General features: G+C 36.0%; 1 protein-coding gene across 2 annotated transcripts in view; it reads left to right on the top strand.

Annotated features, from left to right (window-relative positions):
• The window catches only part of LOC149079839 (uncharacterized), a 353,379-nt gene that overhangs the window by 171,328 nt on the left and 168,675 nt on the right, over positions 1-13,376 (top strand). For both annotated transcript variants that reach the window (XM_089240339.1, XM_089240338.1), the window contains exon 2: positions 8,456-8,509. The gene's annotated coding sequence lies outside the window, so the exon portion shown is untranslated. The remainder of the gene's footprint in view (positions 1-8,455; positions 8,510-13,376) is intronic.

The following is a 13,376-nucleotide window of genomic DNA, read 5'->3' as shown; positions in this document are numbered from 1 at the left end:
AATTTTAGTGATTTTCGAAAAAAGTTGCACGTTGTTAAAGTTAAAATTCAAGTGAAAAATATAACCAGCTATTAAAATCCTAAAAGCTCGCGTTAAAGTATGTAACATCATAGTGTTGAAAGACACGGTTTCAAGACATTTGAACGAGTGGTGTTAAAAAAAAATGTTCCTAATCTAACGAAAAACTTAATTTTGAGGAAAAAAAAAAGCATTATATTGGAAAACATTAGCATGCGTATAAACATTATAATGCCTGCCAGCAGTGTATATTAAAATATTTAAAAAAAATTTTTAGTACAGGTAGAAGAAAAACTTGATCGCAGTTATATAGACGCAAAAAATTTCATAGTATTTAAAAATTGAAAAATGTGTTTTTTTTGGACAATTTGCGTGCATCAACCCCCCTTAGTATTTTATATCCAGTAAAATACCGACTGAATAATAAAATACTTAAAAAAATCAATATTTCTCTCTCTTGAAAAATTGATCATGCACGTAAAACGAATGAAAAAATTTTAAATTATGTAGTTAAATCATTCTAAAAATATGTCACCAACACTGGAGCTTGTTTTTTTGTTGTTGTTGTTGTATATGTTAGGGGAAGAATCAATCAATTTCAATTGGACAATCTCTTTGTTATGAAAGGACAAGAGCAATTAAGATAGGCGAGACGAGGAAAAAGATGTGGGGAAAAAAAATGAATATAAAATCCTTCAAATAATAACCAAAGCTAATTATCTCTCCGCATTTGGGGCAGCTTTACCCTTGATAATAAGCTTCAAAAACGGTTTTATTTTATTTTTGTCGTGTTAAGATTCACCTAATCCTTCTCCTGATTCCATGGCTATCTTTTCACTTCCATAATTCAAAAGTTTTTAAATTAAATAAATTTCACACTAACAAAGCTCATGATTTTTTAGCATACGCACAGAAAATTAATTGCTAAAACAATGCTTCGGTTATCTATATATTCCAGAGGTATTTGCTAAGCAGTTTTGGAGCGAAAAACTATGATCTTCAAGCTTTGGAATGATTTTTGTTGTTGTCGTTGTTTTGGAATGAATGTGCTTTCAATTTGTGCGTTTTTTTTAATCATTTAATTTATAATTTTAATAATAAAGAGACCACTATTGTGAATTTTTTTGGATAGGAATTAAATTTTAATCTAGATTTTTAGTGTGTGAAGCGTTTTATAATTATTGAAGTTTTATTAATTCTTTTTTTGATGAGAAAACTTATTTTTAAATTTTTTGTGGCTATTAATTAATTTCCACAAACTTAAAAAATTTCTAAAATATATTTAAATCGGATTTATATTATTATATAGGCCTATATATATTATATTTTAAGTATTTTAATGCAATTTTATACTGGGCGAATGATACTTAAAAATTTTCTGGGACGTATTTTTTTGCGATTCAGAGTAGAGTTCAGGTCCATGAAAAAATTCGCCAACTGTTTTGACTTTATGGTCTACAACTACTACTACTACTAGTACTTAACCGAATATGCATCTCGTACACATCCCTCTACGTAATTTCTACCGAATCGGCACATTCCGGAGAATGTGTGTTCTGAGTGTATGCTTGGTGTTGACGTATATATGTTGTCGAGTTGAGCTTGTTTCGTGTCCATGTTGCCATCTGGCTTCCACACATTATAGTCTGCAGAGTTAACCCTGTAGCAGTTAGGCACGAGATATCTCGTCCAAACACGAATCGAAGAAATTCATTCCAGCATTCGACCTGGTTCTTTTACATCTTTTCTCATCATCGCTAAGCTTCATTGTAATTCTATGAAATAAAGGGGTTTTTTTTTTTCATGTCCCAGTTTTTTTCTAAGCTCAACTGCACTCACATTCGGTGCACCAAAAAGTAATTGCCAAAATTCAGAAGAAAACACAAAAACATATTAATCGCTAATATAGGGGTATGAAATTTACACCGGAGTGCATCATTAAAATGATATATGAATGTTATCCTAACCTTTGTTTCTTTTCCTGATGCACATCAGATTCAAACCAACAAGCAATTTTACTTGAAGAATAAAATAAAATAGTTTTGATTTATGCGATAGGTGGCAGCAGCTTTCTCAGCGCTTTTACTCCTGTGTATAACGTAACGTGACAAGACGGAACATATCAGAGTATTATCTCGTGCTTGGGGAACTACACCCATACTTGCACGTTTTACGCATGACATTCACTCCCTATGAAATGCGCGTTTCTCCTGCTGACATCCTTCTAAAAGACAAAATGATAATTTCCAAGCGGTAGATGAAGATCAATTGAATTTTGCCTTTGTATAACCATGTCTAGTTATTTCAAATGAATAGTAAAATCACATCCATGAAGTTACTTACCTGGCTCAAACTAACGCACCCAACTGCACCGGTAATATACGGCGACGGTATGTTTGTGAATATATTCAATCTGTATGACGTGATTAAAAAAAATCAATACTTTCCCTAATTACATAATCAGCAGTAATTATGTGAAAAAATGTACTACACTAAATCCAGTGTCATCTAATAATAATTCCATTATCTTCCCCGGTAAATATCATGGGAATTTAGACGTTACATACGAGCAAATATTATATCGGGGGCGATATATATCTTTAGACATAATTACATACATACATACTGTTCGATGAAGGCATTCATTAGTGATTGAATGTTCAAGGGAGGGGGGAGGGGGCGGGAGCGGAGAAATAATGCATAAAACAAGAATTGTAAGGCAAATAGGTCCGAAACGGAATCCATGTCGTACAAGGTAAAGAGATTATCATGACGCAGCGAAAGGTCTAAGTCTCTTTTGATGTAAGTTAGTCAGCTTTGCCTTTAGATTAGTATATACAGGCATCTATATCTATCTCATCCTTTTTCTCTTTCTACCAGATGATAGATTGTACTTATACATCTGTATCTACTATTATTTTTGTTTCGCTTAACCTTTTATTGCATTTTCTTTTCCTTTTTTTTTGCTGTGGTGAATGTATGGAAGATATGGGATTGGAGTAATAAAAAAGAAAAGAAAAGAGAATGTAGTAGGAATGGAAAAGCTTTTATTCACTGCGCGATTCTTTTTCACGCTTCTCTTGGCCAGAATTCCATTTACTGAAAATGTTTCAACTTCTCCTCCTCCTCCTCCTCGTCCTCCTACTTCTTATTTAAACCCACGCTAAAAACCGCACAAAAATGAAGTTGTCTTCCAGATCCTAAAATAAATAGTTTGTTGGATTATGTGCTTGGTTTGCATTTGTTTTATTGTTTGGATTTGAAACCGTGTTCAATTCATGCGTGTGTGTGTGTGTGTCTTGAAAGACTGCAGTAAAATTTATTCACTTCTACGGAAAGTGTTTCTATTTGAAAAATTTGATTGAAACCCTTTCTTCGCAATAACGTTGATATAAAGGCTATTTTTTTTTCTTTCTTTTTACTTTATGTTTTACGCTTTTCCTTGCTCGGAAAACTCTGTCTTATTGTACATAAGAAAGTAATTCGAAACGCATGTTGCTTATGAGAAAACGAAACTAAACAAGCGTTATGAAGAAATACTTATTTCGTATGTGATGTAACATTTCTATTCCATTATATATCGATATTTCGTTTGATGATTTTTTTTTTTGTAAAGCTGATTTTCTGAACCAATGTTCTTCAACTTTTTTTAAAACTGTAGACATGTGGAAATGGGAAAAATATATTGCAGACCGGTAAATTAAATTAATAGAAGAAATAAGTTGAGGGCCCAAAGAAATGACACAAACGAGAGAAACGATTTGCGGACCGGTAAAAGAACATAGTACAGATTTGAGTATAATATGCATACACACTGGCAGTGCTTGTAACTAGCCATTCCTGCACGACAGAATTTGCATTTATGCCCATTTTTTGGCCTAGAATGGCCCATTTTCTCCCCCCCCCATTTCCAAGTGGGCCCTTTGCGGGTGCACCTGCTTAGTTACGGCACTGCATATTGGTATGATGCTGACTCTTAGGATTGTTTACCTGAAAATCACGAATAGGATTGTTATCATGTCTTGTGATGAGAAGTCTCTAGTCAAGTCACGTCTTTTTAACACTATGCAAATTCATTTCAATTGTTCTAAAGAATGAAGTACTTACTCCTACACGAGTGTGGGAATAATTTAATGTTCTGGCATTTTTACGCATTTGTGAAACTATTAGTTCAATTGAATTTTAGTATTCTTATTCAACGCTATTTCGAGAGGGGAACCAGCGGGTGATGAACAGAAAAGCAAATTTTTTGATCTATTTAATGATGGAAATCACCTTTTTCGCAAAAAATAATGATATTTTGAATGAAAATGAAAAAAGGAAAATTCAGCGCACACCCCCCTCCCCTCTCCTTGAATGGATATCAACAGTTCCGATTAAGCATAACATCCGATTAAGCGGGGATATTCGATTGCCCGGTCCTATTTTGCAATGGCTTAAAATATCAAATTGTTCCTTTGCTGCCATTTGTGTAACCATTCTTTCGAAGAGTAAAAATCTTCATAGTTTTGAAAACATTTGTAAATTTTCTCTTCTTTCCGCCTAACCATGACCTCGTTGGTTTTTGTCGTTAGTGCTATCGTTAGTGTGTCATTAGTGCTTTCACAGCATGAAACCATAGCAATACAGTTTAATCAACAACGTAGAAATCAGATTTTCCCTTGCATTTTCCCATCAAACTTCCGTTCTTCCGCCCGCCGATCTTCTTCAATTTCATCAGAATTTTTGTTGACGTTTGGCATCTGAGATTAAGAGATCGATCTTTGACAATTCCAGTTTTCTTTTTGTTTTTCATTACATCCAAAACTGTTAACCCTTTTACGGTCCAGAGTATTTTTCTAAGTCTCCCGGATTTTGTGGGAGGCTCCCGAATTTATGCTTCATCTCTCGGACTCCCGAAAAATTCTTATATCTCCCGAATTTCACCCGTAATTGTAAAAAAATCCCTACTTTCGGGGAAAAGGTTATTCCCAAAGAATTTACCAGGAAAAAAAAGACCGTTGCGGTTTCCTTTTTAATCCCCAAAATGGCGTCACAAACGTAACTTAAACTGTCGCCATTGAGTCAAATTACAAAAAAAAATATTGTTTCGGGGGCGAGAATAAAAAAATTTACCAAACAGAGAGCATCTATTCGGCCCTTTGTAGGTAGTCAGACTGACGTTTATGGAAACCGGTGCGGAGGCCTTCTACCTGTAGGAGGTGCTGACCAGACTCGCCTGCTCCTCCTTAGTTGCGGCCCTGACCAAATGTTCCATTCAGTCTGTATGTCTTCTTTCAGGCCCGATGGCGGCATTTGATTCGAGAGTAGTTACGAAAAGTAATTTAACATACTGCTTGGCGACTTTGTGCTCATTGGTGATGGTTTGCACTATGTCATTACTATGAAAGGGGAAAAATCCCTACAATTTTACTTTGACCAATGAGAAGTCCCTAGAGAGAAAGAGAAAGAGAACGTTTTTTTCAAAAACTCTTTTGATATTTATTTTCGCACAAAATTTGGATCAACGCAAAAACCTCCGTCATTCTCAATCTCCAAAGATGGCAGCTATGTGTTTGGCAAAATGTTTGAGAAACACTGTGATATATATATATAAATATATTTATATATATATTTCATATAATTTATGATTTCCGACTTTATGAGAAATTCAACATCAAAAAGATTTCGAAGAATTCGCTTCATCAAAGATTTACCGTTAAAATTTCGTTTTCGCTTTCACTATACCGTATATTAGAATGGATAAATGCATCGGGACTCCTATTATTATCGTTATTACGCTTACATACATTTAGTTAATGGAAGTAACGAATAACTTATCCTTTGGAGAAGCACTAAAAAAAGGTAATAAAGTAAATGCTGGAGATCTCCCAGGAAGAAAATTAAAGGAAATAACTTGAATTTATGTTGCTTGTAGGGGTGGAATATATCGTTAGGTATAAACGGATTGAATTCCCAGATGAGAATATTAGCACGGTAAAGTGTATTTAACTTTTTTGATGGGGGGGGGGGGGGAAAGAAAAACGCAAAAGAAGTGTGCGTTTTTTGTGTTTTTTTGATGTCGTTAGGACACGATGGGTTCCATTTGTTCTGCTATCGTGACTTTCCATAGTAAAACATTTTGTAGTTTCGGTTTATTTCGCCGCAGAAAAGTTTTTTTTTTTATTCGTTGGATAATTTGTTTGCATTCAAAGCAGTTAATTAATTTATTGTAAAATTAAATTCCTTTAAACATAAAAAAAATATATATTAAAACACACGGGGTTTCCCGCATTTTATCACCATAATGATAGTGGGGTTGATAGTACAAGTGAAGATAAAAAAAAAAATTTCCAATGTAACACAGGGTTGCAATATCCATCTTATGCAGGGAATACGAGCAAATGTCGCCAAATTATGGCAACCTTGCTTACATCATGAGACGTGACAGGGAAAATTCCTACTTACAGTCACAGTTGATTAAGGTGGAAATGAGAAATATCGTCCCTTTTTCCTCTTATACAAATACAAATACAACGCCACAACAGAACAGGCAAAATGCCCATCGAGGTGGCTGAGAAAAAGATGCCCATAAAAATATGGATGTCATATATTTCAAAAATATAGCAACCCAATTAAAAATGCAATTAATAAAAATTATAAACACTCTTACTGTATTATGTTTGTGGGACGAAAATATTATTTCTCCCCGCCCCATTACTCCCAGGGCAATACTTCAGTACTATATATTGATGTCAGTGTGTGACCCGAATTCTATGTTAAATGTGCGCGGAACATGAAACTCATGTAGACCCTAGGCTCTACTGCATTTTTTTTTGGCCTGACGTGTACTATCAACCCTCTCATTTAGGCGGCAGCGTTCTGAGACTCCTGCATAGTGATAGGTTCACTCTCAAACAAGCTTCTTTCGTTACGGGATGTATGATCGGATGTGTGTGAAGTGTTGAGGGGGGTGGGACATTGTAATTAGGCCGGCATTACACAATAAAAAGTTTTATAAAAGTGCTTCTACAAAACTTGAAAAATACAACGAATAAGCTGATCGGTTACATTCGAGCAAATGCAACGATCAGTTTATTGGTTGTATTTTTCAAGTTCTATAAAAACACTTTTACAAAACTTTTATAGTGTAATCCCAGCCTAAGACAAATATCGACAACATTCATTTTGTTGACGATGTAATATGGGTCTCAATAGTGGGTTGCAAGAGATTGTCCGATGAAAGAGGCCTACAAAGACCTTTTTAAAGGAGTGGAGCCCTGAAAAATAGGCTTACGAATGTGACGTTAATCAATCAGCCCAATGAGTCATCGTCTTTATTAACTGGACTGACTCCAGGCCACTCTGGTAAATCGGGGCTCTATCTGTGCTGCTGTATAATAAATGTAATTTTAATTTTAATCACTGTATTTTAATGCGTATAAAGGGACCCCCCCCCCCATAATTTTTTAGGCTTAAAATTTATAAAAAAAATTTCATAAAAAAGATATTTCTTTTAAGATATTTATTATAATCTCATTACAAAATCCCTATTAAATTCCTCCTCACTCTCATCTAATTCATCACAATCAGCTACACCAGAGATCTCTTCAACCTTTTTCTCCCTGAGTCGCGAACACTCCATGTATCCATCATCAAATGAAGTGCACCCTCACTAATGCATGAAATCAGGGTTATTTCAATCCTAGAATGCAATTTGTATAAGGTATTTTTCCAATTGGAACTTTGAGCAAGTGCTCGCGAGCACGAAAACGGACACAAGCATCAATCACTCTGGTGTTTCTAGGAGCACCACGGTACTCGTGAGCAACGGGTTGAAGATGCCTGAGCTACACCAACTAGTTCATCATCATCATAAGAGCTATTCTCTTCGCAAAATTGCATCATTCTTTCATTCTCAGTGCCACGCATGTTATTGCTTACTATCCATACATAAGAACCCTCCCCCCCCCCTATTGTTTGGGACCCGTTTTTTGACAAAAAGGGATTGCTTAAGCTGGGATAACAACATAAGAGTTTTATAAATGGTCTTTTACAAAACTTGAAAAGTGTAACCAATAAGCCTGTCGGTTAGAATCAAGCAAATAATATATCCAATAGGCTATTTTTTTTAAAGTTTTGCAAAAGGTCTTTATTCAAACTTTTATAGTGTAATCCCGGCCTTATACACGTTAAAATACGGTAGCTTCGATGAATAGAGCGGGATTACACTTTAAAATTTTGATTAAAGATCTTTTACAAAATGTGAAAGAAAAACCAAGCTATTGCTTACATTAATGTAACTGATACGCTTATCGTTGTCGTTTTTCAAGTTTTATAAAATAACTTTAACAAAACTTTTATAGTGTAATCCCATCCTTGTAGACAAGTTCTCTGTCTGTGTTAAATCAATTCTTATATATGTAAACCCATTTTTATTTGTTTTTTTCCAATTTAGGTTTGTGATTCGGAATTGATTCAAACACAAGTGGAAATAAATTTATTTGTGAAGGTAAGTGGATATATATCCGTATTTCTCTTAAAATTGTAGAGGATGACGAAATTGAAATAACCTTAACATTTGCATCAAAAAACCCTCTTAGTGCTAGGCATTTCTTTCAGCCAATGATGAAAAAAAACAACGACAACAATGATTGTTATTATTATTTTTGTGTGCAAATCTTGACGCGTCTTTTCCTACAATGATGACTGAGAGAGAGAGAGAGAGAGAGAGAATACCAGGCAATAAAATCAATAAAACGCGACAAAATCAGCGACAGATTTATGCCTCGCGGGAGAGAAAGAGAGACATACGTTGTCTCTCTCCATGTCTCCTCGAAAAGGAGAAATGAAATTTGGGATTGGAGAAAACGGAGGAAAAGAGAGGAAAGAGAGGTGTTTGGATCCGGATCCTAACATGGGCGCAGCTTGTGTGTTGCCTTCACTAACGTTATTGATAGGAAATTACGTTTAAGAGAACGAGAGCACCGTGACGGCGCCCCACTCTAAGATCTGACAAGCCGCAAACACTCATTAAAGCGGAATGTCCATCAAAATATTGATAGGTGGTTATTTATCGGCAAAGTGTAATAAGTATGTTCCGCGGTGATATTTGTGTGCGCGCGCGGTGTACGTACATGCATTTCGATATTTTCGCCCAAATGAACTTTTGCGCAATTTCTGTGACGGGGAAACAAAAGAAGGGGAATGAGCCAAACTGCCAAGAGAGAGAGGGTGAAACATATTGTTTTTTGGGGAGTGAAATCGATAAAATTAGCTTTTCGTGTGTTCGGATTGTCGATGGAAATGTTTGGTTTATTTTTACATGCGCTTTTTCGATATCTCTTATTTCCATGGATTAGATACGACATGGATTTGGTCCAATAAATGACAACTTGGATGATGATAATAATTTTTCATTGAGTCTCTCTCGGCTTTCAAATAAGATTCGAAATATGTATTAGGTTTTGTTTTTTTATAATTTTTTGGCGATTATTTAAAAAAAATTTATTTCACAATATTCTGAACACCGATAGCTTTTAACTATGATTTTAATGGATTTATAGTATATGGTAGAGATGTCCGGATTTTTGTTTGAAAGTCTTACCCGCACCGTACTTTTCCAAAATATTCGAAATGCGTCCACATATGTCCAAAATATTGACACATCGAGTTCAAACTAAAATAGAGCTTGTAATTTTAATTCGAATTGCTGTGCAATATTTGTATGGCAGAGAAGAAACATGGAGAGGAATGAGACATAGACGTCTTAACAGCATCATAGGCCTCTAAGTAGATGATACTACTTCTCCAAACACCAACTATGGCCGTATCGCTATATTAAAAATTTACTGCCATTAATGAGATGGGATGGAAATGAATTCGCTGTTTATCGGTGGTCGCCTCAAGTTCGTTAGGGAGATATTGAATTATATTCGTTATATCTTATCTATACCCTCCGTTGGGTTTTTACCTGCGAGAGTAACCTTCACGGTGCTATACGAGCATCTTACCAGCACCTCCCAGAGATAGAAGGCCTCTGCACTGTTAGCCATAAACGTCATTCAGACTACCTGGTGACTTTGCCACATTTTGAAACACAGCATCCTATTTCGTTTCTTCTTATTTTGGCGTAGAAACTGGCACGAGAAGGGAATTTTTCCCCCCTGAATATTCTGAGGCAAAATAGACTATTAACTGACGTCACAAGCAGACTGCGGAGGACTTCTATCTGTAGTAAGTGCTGATCTTACCCGCACGCCACTCAGGCACCAATTAGATGACAGCAGCTGATTAAAAATTTTTATTCTTTCTTTCAAAAATCGTGCACCAAATCTAGTTTTTACGAGGCCTCTCTTACGCACTTGAGGCCCGACCAGGATATGTCGGTCGGGCCCATGAGTTAAGACGGCACTGAGTTATATATACAACCACCTGATTTTGTCATGCGTTGAGTTTTTGGCCCGAAATCAGCGACTCTGGAGCGATTTCTTTCTGGTTGATGCGCTTTCGTTGATGCGTTCAAGATTACAGACATTGTAGCGATTTCGTTTCGGTTGGTACGTCAAGTTTTGGACTGAAATTATCGACCTGCTGCTTGTAGCGTGTATACGTTCAATATTTGGCCCAAATTTAGCAACGTTTAGATTAGAGCGGTTTCATTCTGATAGTGTCGCTGGTTTTCGGTCCAGAATGTTAGCTACCTTTAGCGTGGGAAATTCTTGTTAGAAAGGATACGTTTAGCTTTTGGGCCGAAGTAAGCAAGCTTTAGGGTGAACTCCAATCGTTGATAGATACAATTAGTTTTTTTTGGCCCAAAATCAGTGACCTTAGCCTGAACGATTTCGTTCTGATTGAAGCATCCAGTTTTTGACCCAAAATGAGTTATTGGAACGATTCCATCTTGACGGATAAATGCAGTTTTTAGCCCGAAATTATTGACCCTTAGGTTGAACAAATTTCATTCTAACAATAGATACGTTCAGCTTTTTCACCAGAATTAATAAACATCAGCTTGGAGCGATTTCATCTTGACTTGATATGTTCAGATTTGGCCAAAATGTAGTGACTTTTAACAAGTTCACCAAACACCATCAGTTTCACAAATACAAATACAAATACAACGCTACAACAGGCAAATTGCCCAACGAGGTGGCTGACTTAAGAACATCATGGATCCCCGAGCCATTTTTTGGAGGCCCTACCTACTACTGCTACACCCCGCCCACACACCCCCCACCCCCCGCGGAACCCCCAACGAACCGGTACATGCGGGAATGTGCGTGTAGTGAAACCTGACGTGAAGTTTTTTTGTTTCTCTGTAATGCTTGTTATGTGTAGTGCTGCCATCTGCCACCAGTTTTTCTAACTATGAGTGACGTGTTATGATTGAATGATTTATCGTTGTAGGACTGTTGCTCTCTGTGGCGAGACTTTTTAACGGGGAGATCGGCTCGCATTTTCGCCTTGAAGTTGGGAACCACAGAAAACCAACTTCAGCCGACCACACCAACTTCAGCCGATCCAAGGCCATGTCGCTGTATTGCAATATACTGCCATTGATGTATGGTTGGCGATGAAGGCGCTATCTGTCGTTGGTCTCCTCAAGCTCGTCAGGGTAAAATATCTTGAATATATCCTCTCCTCGGGTCTGAACCTGGGACTGTGACGGCAGTCTTCACAGTGGTAGACTAGCTCGCCAGCCAGCCGACTAGCATGTAGCACCGAGCCACCACGCCACTCGCACGTTACCTTTAGCTGTAACGATTTTGTTCTTATCGATGCGGCCAGTATTTTGGCTGAAAAATTAGCATCCTATAGCAGAGGCCGATATAGATCTGATTGATACGTCAAGTTTTCGGCATTGGCCTATTGTTGGTAGGTGAAGATTGACCGAATTGTCCCGTTTTATTCATGAATAAATATGGTGTGGAGTTTATAAGATGAAACGCTCATCATATTCTTAGTAACAGACACGCCATTGATTTTTACCCCCATTTACATTTTTCATACTAAAATGTAACCTTATCTCGCTTTCTCAAATTACAACAAAAAAAAATCATATAATCATTTCCATAAACAGACATGATATGGAGAAACGGAGTTAAAAATTTTCAATTAATTTAGTTAAATACGAATCAAACTAAACGACAAAACGGAAAATTCAATTCAAAATCTACCAAAATAACTAGTAAACAACATTTCTAAGAACTCCATTCGGAATATTTTCCCCGTCTAAAAAAAAATTCCTTTTGAATTCACACGCTCAATTAATTCAATAATTAAGGAACATTACCTTTATAATTCCGAGTAATTATCACAGATATGAATTGAGTTAAACTGAAATATTATGATACATTAAAAAATTATATTACATCTCACATCTCCGTATTTCTTTCGAAAAATACGAGAAAATGCCAATGTAAGATATTTTCCACCGTGAAATAGACTCGAGGGGGTTTTCTGATAACTGGCTTTTTGAATTTACATAACACGTCCCCGTGGAATGTAAGGATATACACATATTTATGCATATATATATGTGTTTAAATTTATTTTCTTTCTCTTTTATTTTCGTATACACATATCACCGCAATCTGTGAGAATCTCGACTTTCAACCCTATTATGAGATCGAGAGAAAGAAAGAGAGAGAGAGAGAGAGAGAGCAATTTTTGTGAGCCCATTAAAATTGGATAAATCACTGTCTTTCTTGTAAGAGAAATTTATTTTCTTTATTTCTGTTAAAGTCACGGAAAAGAACTAAATTTCCCCAATTTTTTTTCCCCTAAAATGGGGAAAAAGAAAAGTAGAGGGCAAAGAGAAATTCCCAAGACATGAAAATTTTTATTTCTCTTCTACATCTTAAAAATCTTGGAATTTTTTCCTTCTTTCTTCAGAAAGAGAAGATTTCCCAGAAAATATAAAGAATCTTCTCTTAATTTTTCCCGTTAATGTAGTTATCCATAGGGCGGGGGAAAAAAAAGGGAATTCCATCCGACCCCCCCACCACCAAAAAAATACATAAATGAACTAAAATAACGAGGTTAGCTTTGAAAAATCGATCTTCTCGTAACTTGTTCCCTTTTTGGTATTTTATTTTATCGATGAGCGTCTGTGGAACGATTTCGTTGCCCCTTTATTTATTTTTTTTTCATTTTTTTCGTTTTTTTCGTTTTTTTTGAAAAAAAATAAAATAAAATATATTTTTTTTTCACCTGAGGGGGTGCGAAAAATGGAAACGTCAGTTTTCTGGAGGATTATCATATTTTATCGCTATATATCTCTGTCGTGTTATGACAGGATGAATGGCTGAGTAAAAAAAAAAATGCGCTAGAGAGAAATGGCCGCGATGTTGTGAAATGCTTTTTATTCATTTTGA

The sequence above is a fragment of the Pholcus phalangioides genome, unplaced genomic scaffold (assembly GCF_987345545.1).
Source record: "Pholcus phalangioides strain wild (caught in Gottingen) unplaced genomic scaffold, Ppha-v1.0 ptg000012l_1, whole genome shotgun sequence".
In the NCBI taxonomy this organism is placed as follows: domain Eukaryota; kingdom Metazoa; phylum Arthropoda; class Arachnida; order Araneae; family Pholcidae; genus Pholcus; species Pholcus phalangioides.
Note: the sequence above shows the minus strand (reverse complement) of the source record. Positions and strands in the feature narration are given on the sequence as shown.